This window comes from Pongo abelii, chromosome 8 (assembly GCF_028885655.2).
Source record: "Pongo abelii isolate AG06213 chromosome 8, NHGRI_mPonAbe1-v2.0_pri, whole genome shotgun sequence".
Lineage (NCBI taxonomy): Eukaryota > Metazoa > Chordata > Mammalia > Primates > Hominidae > Pongo > Pongo abelii.
Genome location: NC_071993.2, coordinates 106,470,006 through 106,484,387, shown reverse-complemented (window position 1 = coordinate 106,484,387; position 14,382 = coordinate 106,470,006). Strand labels below are relative to the sequence as shown.

At 51.7% G+C, this 14,382-nt stretch overlaps 1 long non-coding RNA gene across 1 annotated transcript; it reads left to right on the top strand.

Annotated features, from left to right (window-relative positions):
- The first annotated feature begins 1,583 nt into the window (after nucleotides 1-1,583).
- Nucleotides 1,584-6,433, top strand: LOC103891710 (uncharacterized). The gene is made up of 5 exons (XR_655953.3): nucleotides 1,584-1,749; nucleotides 4,105-4,199; nucleotides 4,670-4,985; nucleotides 6,095-6,160; nucleotides 6,317-6,433. It is a non-coding gene; the product is annotated as an uncharacterized LOC103891710 (long non-coding RNA).
- Nucleotides 6,434-14,382: the final 7,949 nt, after the last annotated feature.

Genomic DNA, 14,382 nt, shown 5'->3' with positions numbered 1-14,382 from the left:
CTGAAGTCCGAGACGCTGCGGGCGAGGCTGCGCTGATCCGGTTCCTGAACCATTGATTCCCGCGTGGCTGCACCTTCCCGACCTAGGCCAGTTCTGGGAGGCTTGCTGTCCACGAACCAACGCCAGGGAAGGATGCCCCAGGAGTGTGTTTTTTTCAGCTGCTGCGCGGGGCAGGAAAACTTCCTGGCGGGTAAATACCGGGCGCTGGATCCACGAGGAGATGGAGTGTTTTATCTATCTATGGGTGGGCGACATGTCCGTTTTCAACTTGTTGCCTTTGCTCAAGCTTTCTCTCCACTTGGAACATGTTTCTGACCCTTGGCCTCCACGAGTGGAAAATGTTCTCCAAGGAAGAGTTCCTAGATCGTCTAGCCGGAAGTCCCCTCTTTCAGGCTCTGAACTTGCAGCTTGTGTTAGCAAAGGACATGCATGTCACTTATCACTTCCCACTTAATTCTATAGCTGTATGTGCCTGCCTGGTCGTCCCAGTTAGACTGTAAGCTCCATGAGGGCAGTGTCCTGGGGTTGCTTTTGCCGTTGTATCCCTGGCAGCAGCCGCACAGAGCAGTATGTGAAAGGAAGATAGAGTTATGACTAAACTTTGGTATTCGACAGCTCTTGCTTGGCCTAGTCAGTGTGTGATCTTCGGCATTTCTAAGTCTGTTTCCTCGTCTATAAAACGAAGGCAGTAATACCTTTTTTGGTTGTTGCTAGGGTTGAATGAGGCGAAACATACCAGAATCTTAGTGCAGGGCCTCACGCGTGTTAAGCGCTCAGTACGTGTCAACGACTGCTTTTCTGTATGGGAGGTCAAGCAGTGTTTGTTGACTGCATTGGTGGTGCGTGGCTGGAGTGTGGCACATACTGAGAGCAGGATCTGTCCTCACAAGGGAGGTGACCCAGCCTTGGCAGCCTTCTTTTCCGCCTATTGAAATCAGGAGCCTGAATGTAGGCCTTGCCTCTCCGACAGGCTTTTAAAATTTCTCTACCTACACGCCTTCTGGCACCTTCATGAGGCCCTGGTTGTTTTCTGGGGGAGTCTATGCGGTCCCCCACAGATTCTGGAAACTCTGAGCTGGAAACTCTGGGACCATCTTCTTCCACAATAGGCATTTGCTCGCTACCAGGCCTAGCCCAGTGAGGAGCAGCGGGCGCTGCTTTGAGGGCCACAGAAAGACCCGTGTGCAGCGCTGGCCTTAAAAAAATAGGGAACGGCTCCAGCTCAACCGTGGCTGTCCTCATCCGGCCCCAGCCAATCCAAGCATTTTTTTGGCGGTCAGGATGGCGGAGTGGGAAGATACCCGTCTCACCTGGAAGGGGCAGGTGAAAGGTGCAGGGACGGTGGACATTGCCTCCGAGCGGCATAAGACACCGGCTGGGAGTGGGTGCGAGGGTGGAGGGCTGCCACGCGGGTCCCGCAACGGCGACAGGAGTGGGTGCCCAAGGCTGAAGGGAGAAAGAACAGCCTGTCGGGAGGTGGGAGAGGCGGGGCTCTGCAGAAGGGAGCGGAAATGTTGTGGAGAGGCAGCCCCTGGGTCCGCCCGGGGAGCTGGGATGCCGCGCGGGCCACGTGCGCCCCGGAGTACTTAGGGTGGAGGCGGCCCGCAGGCAGTAGGGAGAGACCCTCTGTGGGCAGAGTCTTGTGCTGGAACCGCCATTCCTCAGCCACAGGGGCGCCCGGTGTCTTTCTGCTTTAAATCCTGAAACTATTGACGCCCCAGGCGGAGACCAGTGTCTACAAACCAGGCGGTGAGTCTGCAGAGGGAGGAATGTGCCTGGTTTTGCTATGGATCCCGAGCGCTGGGACACAAAGATTCCGAGGTGGGGGCAGAGGGGTGCACGGCACTGCGGGGTGGCGGACCTTGAGTGTGTGTGCATCACGGTGGCCGCCGAGCATAAAAGCAGGAAGCTGAGCTCCAGCCCCACTTCACCACCCCACCTCCGGGGCAAAACTGTCTCAGGGGAAATGTTTCTGCTCTCTTCTAGTCCCCAGTTTTCTTCTCCTCGGGTGATTTCATGATTCTGGAAAAAGAAAACGAGAAAGGCTATCGAAACAATCTCTCTCTCCCCAGTTTCCAACCGAAGCCTGCATTTCTCCTTGTTACATTCCCCTGCTTCTCAGTCTCGCTTCGCTCCTAAGCCTTACATAAATCTAGCCCCAACAATCCAGGTCTTAAAACTGCGACCAGGACAAAGCGCCCCTCCAGCGCCTGATCGCCGATACACCCCCACAGACGCTCTGCAGCCGCCGGAGCCCACCAGGGCGCCTCTGTGAGCTCATGCAGGAGGCTGTCTCCTCCCCACCAGCAGGCCCACGGGTGCCCCTCTACCCCAAATTCCGCCGCCCCAGCCGCCCCCGGGCCAGGTACCTTGCGCCAGGCCTAAGCGGTTGTCTCTTGAGGACCCTGGACAGGTTGCTCCTCAGTAGGCCACCAGGGCCTGTGAGGACTCCCAGGCGAAGGGGCCTAGCGGGCGGCGCCTAGGCCTTATCGCCGCTTCCTTTCCCCATACCCAGCCCAGTGCAGTGTTGTTCCAGCTTGCGGAAAACCTCTATCCGCTACAGCATCCCTAAGGTTGATCTGAGTTTTATGCCCAGAGCAGGAGTTTGGGTTGTCTCCAGCTACCCTCTCAGTATTGTTCAGACTCCCTTGGTCTGGTTCCCCAGTGGCCGTGCTTCCCCGCAGGGATACCCGCCAGGCCAATCTCATCTAGGTGGCCTCCTTTTCCCGCGCGCGCAGCCTGTACCCGCGACGGCCGCGGGCCTGAAGGGAGGAGAACTCGAGAGCGGTAGTTGTACAGCAGCAGTCGCTCCGCAGGAGTCTCTTATCAGAGTGGGATCTGGTTCCAACGCCTATCTAGTTACGATCGCCTTCTGGGGCATTTGCATTCTCTTGTCTGAAAAGCAGATCTTCGAAATCCTCGAGCTGTGCTCTACTAATAATAGGTTTTCGTTCCAGACAGTTTAGCTAATTACTGTCAGATAAAGTAAGTATGGCTGCATCCATGGAAGCGTTTGATTTTATTTTAATCGAGTGTATCTGCCTTCCTACCCTTTCATCACCTCATACATTTATATAAGCTCTCTCCCCCACCCTATGATTAAAGATCATCAGTAAATGGTGGCAAAGTCCTTGAAGGGGAAGTGCTGTATAGATGCCTAAACGTCTGTACCTTTTTTTTTTTTTTTTTTTTTTTTAAGGAAAACCACATGCTAGCCATTACAATAAATGCATTATCAAATGAAAAATGTGACAATTTTTTGAAAACTGTAAAGTGTTCTCATAGCTGTTATTGTCTACACAAAGGTTGCTTAATGCACATATAAATATAGGCAGATAATGGATAATTTTAGTTGTAAATGCCACTGCTTATCCCGTTGTCTCTCAACTTTTCAAATTGTCATTTAATTATGTAACTAAGGCTGCAAACAAGTTGAAAGTTATCGTGGCTTTCTAATCAAATGTAACAATGTAACACTACAATCAGAAGAGATTTTTCTATTAAAGCATGAAAAAATCATCCTGTGATGAACTCAGATAGCCAGAACATTTCAGGTGAATCTTTTCATTTTTGTTTATTGCTCTCCTAGAGGTTTCATTTTCAATGTCAACTTATGAAAGAGAGAGAGAGAGAGAGACCCACTAAATGGGTTTTTGTTAATTTGTTGGTGGTAGTGGTGGTGGTGGTGGTGGTGGGGTGTGTGTTCTGTGTGTATGTGCAAGTGTGCTTTGCTTTGGTTTTTTGTTAAGGAATGTTAGAAAGCTATCCTTTTTTTAAAGCAATTCAGAAGCAATATCATTTTAATTGCAAGACGGGTGAATACATTTTGTGCTTTTAAAGAAATGTCAACTGGGTTAGTGAGTCCTAGAAGGCATTAAACTGTTCTAATTTCTTGGGAGGTTTTTTTCTTGTCGAAGGAATTTCATAAAAGAGATTTTGAAATGCTGTTTTAAGCACTCAGTTTGTTTTGCATGTGTTTGCAGGAATGCCAAATTTTCCTAAATTTTATTTGGAATTGAGTTTTCTAAATTAACCACCATTTCTTTTACCTGGGAGAAAATTAGTCTGAATACAGTAATTTGTATAGTTCTTTGTAAATTACAGGTCCTTGCTGAGAATGTGACTTTCGATTTCTCAGGGAGAGGACTTCACAGCTATCTTTGTGGATCTGCCCCTCCAAAAATTTTAAAGATAAAAATGTAAATTACACTTTCTTTACCAAAACCAGTTCTGTTAATAAAACATGTCGAAAAGACTGTATCTTTGTTGAAGGAAAATCAATTCAATATTTTTTCAAACAAAAAACACCTAAATAAAGGACTCCTGTATACAGACATTTATTTGTACTGTTTGCGTGTGCTATTTGGGTGTTCAGTGAGCAGTTTTAACTTGAGGATTAAATTGGAATTCTGAATACATTCCTTAACTTTTTTGTTGTTGTTGCTAGCGTGCGTTTAACTTTCTGTAGCGAAATTTCAATGTGTATAAACTTTTAAAAATGTAATCTGACTTCAGAAGAGCGGCTGCTGTCTTGGGCAAATTAATTCATTTGAACCAGAGCGGCTGCCTGCTCTGTGCGGATTGCTGATTTTTAGTAGCGGGGGAACAGAGAGAGAAATGTGGTTATCGCGTTCCAAGAAGCAAGAGAGATTCTTCGTGTCCCTTCCAGCGCTATCTACTCGAAACTGTCTGCTCTCAACCGTAAACCGGCTCCGTGGGATCTCAGCCTCCTAGGACGTAGAAAGCTTCCTCCAAATCTCCCTGGGGGTCACGTTGGCACAAATACCTTCAAACCGTCTAAGAACGAAAAAGACCTTTCTCACTTAGAAAGAAACGTTTACTGCAGTCTTGTTTAAGTAACATGTTTAAGTAACGTCTTATGCGGCCTTCGCCGCGTCCAGCCTGGAGGTCTGGGCCTTCGGTCCGCACTGGGAGAGCGATCCCCAAGGTTCCGCTAGACCTTCGCTGCGTCAGCAGACGGCCAGGTCTGCGGGCCTAGCCCCCCGATTGCCCTTGGCCCCTGAAGCTGCAGGGACGCCCAGCCATCACCACTGCCCCGGCGCAGTTCCGGCTCGGCTCGCCTCACCCTGCGGAGATGTGGGGGTCGGGTGGGGCCGTGGGCTGCTGGCCTTGCTCAGAATCAGCCAGGGAACAACAGAGTGGGCCGAGGCACCAGGCGGGTGCGGCGCGCCAGGACGCACGCCACAGGGGTCAGAAGGAGTGGCGCTCTCTAGGAACCAGGTCCAGGCTCCGGACCTCGCAGCCTCGCCGGCATGTCAGGTCGGAGGTCCCCGGTTCGGTACCTCCAGGTTGCAGCGACTGTAAGGGCCCCAAGCCTCATTGTGCCCTGCCGGCCACTGGCGCCGCGTCTGCAAGCCCGTGCACTTAGGGCCTAGCAGTGCTGGGCTTTTTTCCTGGGGCATCTCTCTCCATCCGCCCGCCAAGGGCCTGGGGCCCTAGCGAAGAGGACTGGGGAGACTTGGTCGGCCCGCACAAGGTGGGCCTTTGTCCTTGATCCTGCCTCTAGGTTCTCGAACTCCCCTCCACCTCTCCGCACTCCTGCCAACCAGAGGCGAGGACCTTCTTACCTCTTGAGGCTCGCCACATCCTGAGGCCAGGCAGAGCCTCTGAGTCGGGGATTCTAAAACGCGCGCGCTCTTCCGCCTGCAATCCTCCTCCTCTCCTTCACTGCTAGCCTTTTTCCCTTCGTAGCCCCTTCCTCTCTGAGGGAGCCCATTTTACTCTGCCACCCCTTTTCCCTTCTGCCCTTCCCCCACTTCCTTTCTTCCTCATCTCCTCCCCCATCTCCTCAGCTTCCTTTCTCACTGTTTCCACTCCTCCCCACCTGTTTCCCTCCTGCCCATTTTCTCACTCTTCCCCTCATCTTGTTTCATTCTCCTCTTTTCCCTCCCTTCTTACCCCCTCCACTCTGATGCTCTCAGGCTTTTTGATCGTGGACCCTGCAGATGTTTGATGTGAAGGGAATCAGGGCAGCACAGGAGGGCTTCGCCGAGGTGGGGTGAGACTGAGCAAGACTCCACTCCTGAGCCCCACATTCCTTCCCCCATCCCACCCCTCTGCTTCTGACCCTCAGGGCTGCTCAGGAAAATGCACCCCTGGGCTTGTGAAAGGGAAGCTACTCTGTGCCCTGCTCCAACTGGTAAGACCTCTCCCACCTCCCAAGCCGCCACTCCCCCATGGCCTCAGCAGTGGGCCCTAGCTGGTCTGTGGGGCTCCAGGTGGCAGGCTTGGCTGCCCTCCCCATGGAAATCCCCACTCCAGGCAGATCCTTCTCCATTTCCTTCTATTGTGGCAGTCTCAAGAGAACCAGAACAGAGCTGGAGGTGACCATGAGGCCTGGGCCCCAGGCATCCCTAAGAGCAGATGGGGGCTCCCAGACCAGGAACACCCACCCCCACTGCACCACACACAGGTGAGAGCAAACTGACCTTCCTTTCTTTCCCAACAGCCCCACTTTAGACTGGGGGTTGTATTGTCTTGAGATCACCCCAACTGGAAGGTGTTTCAGAGATTCCCTTAAAGTGCAGGAGCCAAATCTAAGAGAAAAGAATGGGGTCCCTGGCTTCTCACACCAGCCAAGGACAGAGCACTCTAGCTGCTCTGGGTCCACCAGTAATCTCCTACCTTTTCCCTAACTGGGGCCAGTGGGGGGCACTGAGTCACTGGCCTCCTGAGAGGAGACTAAGTCTCATGCATTCTCCCCTGGGAGCTGGGCTCCCCAGATGCATGGCAGACAGGCAGCCAGCCACCCTCTACCCTTTACCTTCCAGCTGCAGCCATATTTTTGAGATTGGTGGCAGTTTCCTCTCCTGAGAAATATAGGTTTCCAGTAGGTGGATAGAGACATGATATAAATGTTTCTACAGACTTGTCTTTCTCCTTGAATGAAGAGGAAAGTGCTTTCCTGTGTGAACACATTAGTGAGTGCACATGTGGATGGGCATGGGGAAGAAGGCACTCCGGACTCCCCATAAATGTAGACTCCACATTAAGGCTCTGCTCTTTCAGATCATGTGGTCATTAACGTAGGGCTGGCCAACACTCATTCTAAATTCCCTCCTTCCTTCCCCACCCACCCCGCCCCACAATAATGTGAATTACTGGTAGTGACATAAGATTTGGAGAGAAATGTTTATATGATCCAAGATGAAAATTAAGTTCCATGACTATCAGATGCACTATTTCTATAAGGCAATTTATGGGGTCATTACAATTAGTCTTGTACAAAGTAGTTCCATAAGGGCCTGTCTAAGCTGTAGTCAGAGAAGAGGGAATAGATTTTATTAGCAGAATTGTAATGACTGTGTGTGTTGTTGAAAGTAATAAAACTACCTTGAAATATTCTGAAATTTAGACTTTTAAAAACTCCATGTGTCATGCCCTCTACATGAGTATAGTAGAAGGGTGGCCCGTGTGTATATATACGTATGTATTGTGCCCCCACATAAGTGAGCATGTACACAGGCAGATGTGAATATCTTATACCTCCCACAACTGGTAAGTCAGTAAGCATGCATGTGAGTGGCTGTAGACAGACCTCCTGAACATTCATGTGCAAGGGTTGCCCCGGTGACACCCTCCTCTGCAAGGAGAGTCCATAGATGAGGAGGTTGAGTTTGGGATGGGGCCCAGGGAGATGTTGCTTTCTCTAAGTCATAATCACAACTCATGCCTCTGTCTTGGGCTGGAGCACTGGCCCTGTAGTCCACCAGATCTAGGTGTGGAGTCCTGCTGTTTTTGTAGTCTTGTGATTTTGAGCCAGTCCTTCAACCTTGTTAAATGGCTGTTTTCTCACTTACAAAAGAAGATAATAATGATGTGGACTTTATAGGCCTGCCTTAAAGATTAAGAAAAGCACTTACAGAGCGTTCCGCACCTATGCGAGGAGAAACGGTTCTTGCGGTGGCGGCTGGGGGTGTGCGTGGTGAGGGGCGGTTGTTAGGCACAGAGGTGCCGAACCTCTCCTCTAGCTGAGCAGAGGTTGGCGGAGAGTTGGGTTCCCAGGCCCTCTGTTTTCCCACTTAGAAAAGCATTATTTGTCCATCAAATTTTGTGTTTTTTGGGTCTTTAAACAAGGAGACTAATTCTCTTAATCATTAGTTTTAGGAAATACTCTCAGAATGACCAGCAGCCTCCTCTCAGCCTCCCCACTCCCCCAGTAGCCACTCCCCACCCTCTGAAGCTAAAGCAGCCGCAAACAAAACCCGCACTCCAACCCAGCTTCCCACTCCCACAAATGCATCATTTTTAGCTGCTGTAAACAAATCCCTGAAGTCTCATGTCATTGTTATCGTGTTGAGATAAAGATCTGGTCAATTAGCGTCCCTGCTGGAATGCAAATAAATCAGCTGCTGGGGACCTGCCCTGGAGGTGGGTGTCCTTCTCTCACCCAGGCCTCGCCCTGCACTAAACTGTGCCCTCTCTCCTTTTACCTCTGCGGTGGGTGACAGCATCTGGCCATTGGATTTGCCTGGTTTCTTATCTCTCCGCTTGGCCTCACACCTGCTGTGTGACTTTAGGCAAGTCACTTACCCTCTCTGATCCTGTTTCCTTTCCATAAAGGAGTTAATGGCGACTACCTTTTAGGGTTGGTAGTGAGCGGCTGTAACAATAGAAATAATACAGCTGACAGCAATAACATTAGCAATCCCACCACCAATGACCATACGGACAGAACTAGCTACTGTTCATGGCTTTTCTACAAGCACTAATGGGCTCAGAGGTAAAGAGCTTCCCCTCCCCACCCAGCCCCCACATAAACTGGCAGACCATAGTCAAGAGACTTCTACTGGGCTGGGAGAGCCCGCTGTCTCATTGGGTATGAAGATCCCAGAACATCGCCAGGCTGCTGTAAACTCTTGCTAAGTGTCCGCCATTGTTACTGCTTCTGCTTCTTGCAGCAGCTCTTGTCTTTGGCCCTATTAATATAGCCATTTCAGAGGAGGGAACTGAGGCTCAGAAGGGTGAGGTAAATTGCCCAAAGTTGTTAAAATTCCTTGCCTTGAACACTCAGCTTCCTCTCTTCCCCCTTCTGCTTCCCCTGCGCCACGCAGGGACTGCCTGCCCAGACGCAGTTCTCTCTACTCTGCGAATTCCTGCTCCCTACTCGACAGCCCTCCCCCTCCTCAAATCTTCCTGCAGAGCCCTGACGGTGGTTCACAGCCCCCGAAAAGAATGTGCCCCGGTGACAGGATTGACTGGAAGCTGCCTTGAAAATAAACACTGCCGGACGGTGGGGCGGAGCCTGCTCTAGCCCCCTCCCCTTCCCTCCTACGTGTACCCCCACCTCCGCCCCCCAGAGCAGTTTCCTTTCTCCCCACCTCCGTCCTTCGCTTTCTATTCAGTATGGGGCTGCCAGCCCTCGTCCCCGCCTTCTGAGGTGCCTACTGTCAAGTTAACACTAATCATGATAATACACTTTCCACCGGTGAACAAAGCGTTCCACACAAAGGTCTCTTCCGATCGCTACATCCCTCGGAGACAAGTATCATCGCCCCTCCCGCCCCATGTTAGAGCCTTGGACATTGAGGCCCCAGAAATAAAATTATTTGTCCAAGGTCACGAAGCAAGTAAGGAGTGGGTGCAGGACGCCTCCGCTCCACGCCTGGGTGGGCTGGAGACAACGTCCTGCCCCAGCCGGACTCCGGGAACCATGACTCCACGGCCATCTGGCCCCAGGGAGGCGTTTTTCCAAGTGACCCCGCCTCCCCCCGCGACCCCCGCAGGGTTGACCTATTGTCCCGGAGGCCTCGCTCGCCTCCTCCTGGGCGGCATCTGCAACCCCGACGCCAGAGCAGGGCCCGCTGGGAGCCCACTGCTGGGTCCCTGGGAATAGGTCACAGGGCTTTCCGAGGAGGCTCCCCTCCTGCCTCTGTCCTGACCTCTCAGACCACGCTGCCGACGCTCTCGGGAGAAGTAGGAACTTCCCACTGGAAAACAAACCCCCTGCAGCCCGGCGGAGCCGGGAATGCGCGGAGCTAGGCTTCAGACCTTGGCAGCCAGGCACCCCGGAATCTGTGCAAGTGGCTGCATCTCGGGGAGGCACCGTGCGCTTCCTGGAGCAGAGTTGTGGATTCAAATTATGTCTCCATGGGTCTCCAGGCAAATTCCGTAACCTCTCTGAGGTTTCTGCTTTTCTGACTTGTGGAACTGGGAATACTCTAGAAGCATCTACCTCTTAGGTCGCCTGAGGATTCAAGGAAATTACCTCTGTGAAGCACTTAGCGTGGTGCCTGGCACAAGAAACGCCCAATAAATGTTAGTTTATTATTATGAAGCCCGGGACAAGTGGAGGTTGATTTTTTTTCCGTTTGGGGTGTGGGCTCTGTGTCCCTGCTCACACGGAGGCTGCCGATGTGACCAGGTGGCGCCCTTTGAGGCCGCGGCTGGCCACGGGGCAAGGGGGAGAATTTTTGAAGAGCAGGGCTCACCCCAGTTACTCTGTTTGGGGCGGGCCCCGGCGGTTACGTTAATGCGAGCTGCGGCCGCCCGGCGACCTCGCTGTGTGCGTCTGTCCTGAGCCGCGTGCGTGTCGCGGCCTGTGAGTGTTAGGAGCCGGGTCCCCTTTGACGCGCTTGAGGGGACCTCACCTGTGCCTGGTTTAGATTTTGACCGGGACAAGAACCTCAGATTCACCTGACGGATGCGTGGTGTCCACGCTGTGTACACAAACCCCAGCGAGGCTGGAGTCCCGGGTGCTCGGCCTCCGGTTCATCGAACAATTTGCGCTATTAATGGTTATTTTATTTATATCGTTAGAATTGTTCCCCCGGGTCTGTTTACACCAAACGTCTGGCCGTCCTGGCTGCAGTGTTTGGACAGAGGATTATACTAATGGATAACTAGCTAGGAGGGGAGAAGAAGGCGCGGCTGGAAACGGGGCTCCAGGACACCGCGCCGGGTGGGCCTGGAGGGAAAGGGGAGCGGGCCTCTCCCAGGCTAGACCTCTGACCTTAGAAGGGAAGGAAACTTGTCAGCCGCAATTGGAAACCTTGGCCTCCAGCGGGTTGGAGGCTGGCTGCTCCCGGGACCCCTACCCCTCTTCTCTCTAGGCGGATACCAAACTCGAGGTCGTCTTGCTTGGGTGAGCGCGCGTCAACAAGTAAACAAGACCGGGAGCTACCAGGATGGCGGCCGCTTTGATTTCCTCGCAGTCGGTGGCTGACTGCTTACTGCTTCGGCCTCCAAATCCGGATTAGGGCCAAGCCCCGGGCGCCTGGCGGCCGGCAGGGTTACAGCTGCCTTCAAAGGGCGGCCGCCCACCGAGTGCGCACCTCCGGGAGCTGCAGAGGACCTGCAGCGCCCGGCGCAAGGTGCGCACACGCTTACCCACTGCTAGCCCGGGAACAAAACGCGACCCGCGCACCCATCCAACGCAGTGGAAAGGCCTCATCTGGCAATGGGCGAGTTGCCCACTGGCGCCCAGGACCAACGTAGGGTTTCATAGATCTTGGCAGCCTTCAGTTTGAAAAGACTAGGCCTGGAATTCTTGACTTCGGAGACAAGTGTCTTTGCTATAGGGCTAGGGGCCGATGCGTGAATGTAGCTAATCGTTTAGTTAGCATTTACTACGTGCCAGACACCGTGCCTAGCGCTTTTACTCTCCACATAATCGTAGGAACGATTATCCCTTTTTACAGAAGAGAAAACAGGAGGCTTCGGTAACTTGAGCAAGATCTCACAGCTAGAAAGTGGTAGAGCCAGGATTCTAGCCGTATAGTCTGTCTACAGAGCTAGGGCGGTGGTTCTCACTGTTTTGTGGTTTGAGCACTTGCTTGGGATCCTCTCCCCAGATACGCGTGACCCTTTGCCAACAATTCCAGCGGCTTCAGAGAACCTCCTGGGTCCGGTTATACAACTCGCATTTGATTTCACGTTAATTTTGAACACATAATAAGAAGGTAGTACTTTTTGTTTTACAACTTAAGGTTCCTGAAGCTCTGAGGGGTAAAGTCACTTGCTCGAAATTACATTGCTGGTAAACGCGGAGTTAGGCTTTCGGGTTTTTGAGGTTTTGCCTTCGCGAGCACCACTTCTCCAGTCTCTCCAAACCCTGAAGTTCTCCTTTTCCTTCCCGCTTGGCTCCCTATCTCCTCTCTGGCAGGAGGACGTGGGACCAGCCCTTGAGAGGATCTGGGTTTCTTGGGGGGCCTCTGGGAGAGTGATCGGCTGGCGGGGGCGCAGCGCCAGACCCGGGTTGCCCTGTGCTCTGCGGACCCTGCTGCCACAACGCGCGCTCCGGTGAACGGTTTATCTAAAGACAACTTCTGTTTCTCGTTCGCGGTCTGGAGTTGCCCTGCAGCCAGCAATGAAAAATGCGCCTTTTCCCGAGACTCTGGCGCTGGTGATTTATGTGGGAACGGTGCTCGCCCGCGAGGCCTGGGCTGCTCAGCCTGGCCTAGAGGGTGGAGGGCGGGGGCGCCGGCCTGAAGGAGAACCTGGTGCCCCCGCCCTTCCAGCGCCCGCTTTTACGGCGCCCCTTCCATCCCTACCTCCAGGACATTTTACAGCCGCTCCCCCAGGAAGCCCAGCGCTTTATCGCGGTAAAGTAAACACCATTATCCTAGGTCCATTAACACGGAGATTTCGGCGTTGTAAATAGACCGCGTGAGGGAGAAGGGCAGCCCTTGCGAACTCCCTTGTAAAACGGTGAAGGTTCTCTAAGATTTATGGCTGCTGATTGGCCCCGCAACCTTCTAAGAAATCCCAGGCTTGGCCAAAGCCAGAAGATGGGGCATTCCCCCTAACCTAGAAATCTCGCCCCGGAGTGTTAGGACTGCAAGGGTAGGGGGTCCTCAGGACGTGTCTGGCTCAGTCGTTAATTTTCTTTAAGTCACAAGCCTAGGAATGCCGATTCCTTTCCGGCTGCGGATGCAAAGATAAACTCTTAGCAGGAGCTGCCAGCCCAACCACCAGGATGTTGTGTTCAGGCTTCTTTCTCATTTGTAAACTGGATAGTGCTTTCAGCAGCTACTTTAGGAGTCTATAAAGCGGAGGGACTTGTAATTGGTGGGCACTGCCCAAACACCCATTAAGCCAAGGGAGGCATTTGGCCGGCTTGTTTGGCATTACTTCTTTAGCCTCTCTTTCCAAAATGATATGGCCACCCTATTTATTCTTGGGCCAGCCTGTAAATATGAAATCATGTAGAGATGATGGTGCTGGCACAAGAGTGGGCAGTCCTAGTTCTCCACCTCTCTGGGTTTCTATTTCTGATGAATATTTTGTGAATGGTTCCAGGAAGTTTCTGCTCATCTGTGGAGTGGTTTTCTTAACCCCTCAAGTCAACATTTGTATTAAACAGTGGATTCTGAACTAGGAAGGGTGGCTCAGTTTGACTGGGAAAACAAAGGGACAAGTTGTCCAGGCCCAGGGAAGCTGCAGGGAACCCAGCCTCTCCTAACCCTTGCCAAAGTCACTTTCAGGACACAGTCCATGCCCAGAGTGGCTCCTTCTTTATCCCTGAGAACTCTGTAATTCTGGTGCAGTCCACCACCTGGCTGAAAGGTTGGGTTCTGGGGAGGAGCAAGAGAAAGAAAATAGAGAGCAGGGTTGCCAAAAATTGTTTCCTGGCATAACTGGCTCTGCCTAGAGCAGGACCCTTTAAACTTTTTGTGTGTGCATGCCAAGGGCCCCATTGGCAGTCTGGTGAAGCCTATTGACACCCCCCCCCCCAGGATAATATTTTTAAATGTATAAAATGAAATATATAGATCACAAAAGAAACCAATTACATTAAATTACAATTATAAAAATATATTTTTAAAAATAATGATATGGTAATATACATAATTCTTTATTATTTGATTAAATAACAAAATCTAGTGGCAGATCTATCTAAACAACAACCATAATTTCAAAGCAGTGATGAGTGTAAATAGAATTTCAAGGTATCTGCCACAGCAGTAATGTGCTCTAACAATATCAATGATTTCTATTGGTGGCGGAGTCACAGGTGCTACTAATACTACTGGGTTTATTGCCTTTATCAAAAGACATTCAGAAGAAATGCTAGGCAGGGTGCAGTGGCTCATGTCTATAATCCCAGCATTTGGGGAGGCCGAGGCGGGAGGATCCTTTGAGCCCAGGAGTTCAGGCCCAGCCTGGGGAACCTAGTAAGATCCCATGTGTACAAAAAATAAAAATAAAAAAATTAGCTGGGCATGGTGGCATGTACCTGTGGTCCCAGGTATTCAGGAGGCTGAGGTGAAAGGATCACTAGAGCCCGGGAGGTCAAGGCTACAGTGAGCCATGATCACTGCACTCCAGCCTGGGTGACAAAGTGAGACCCTGTGTCAAAAAAGAAAGAAAAAGAAAGAAAGAAAAAAAAAGAAAGAAAGGAAAAGAAAGAAAGAAAGAAAG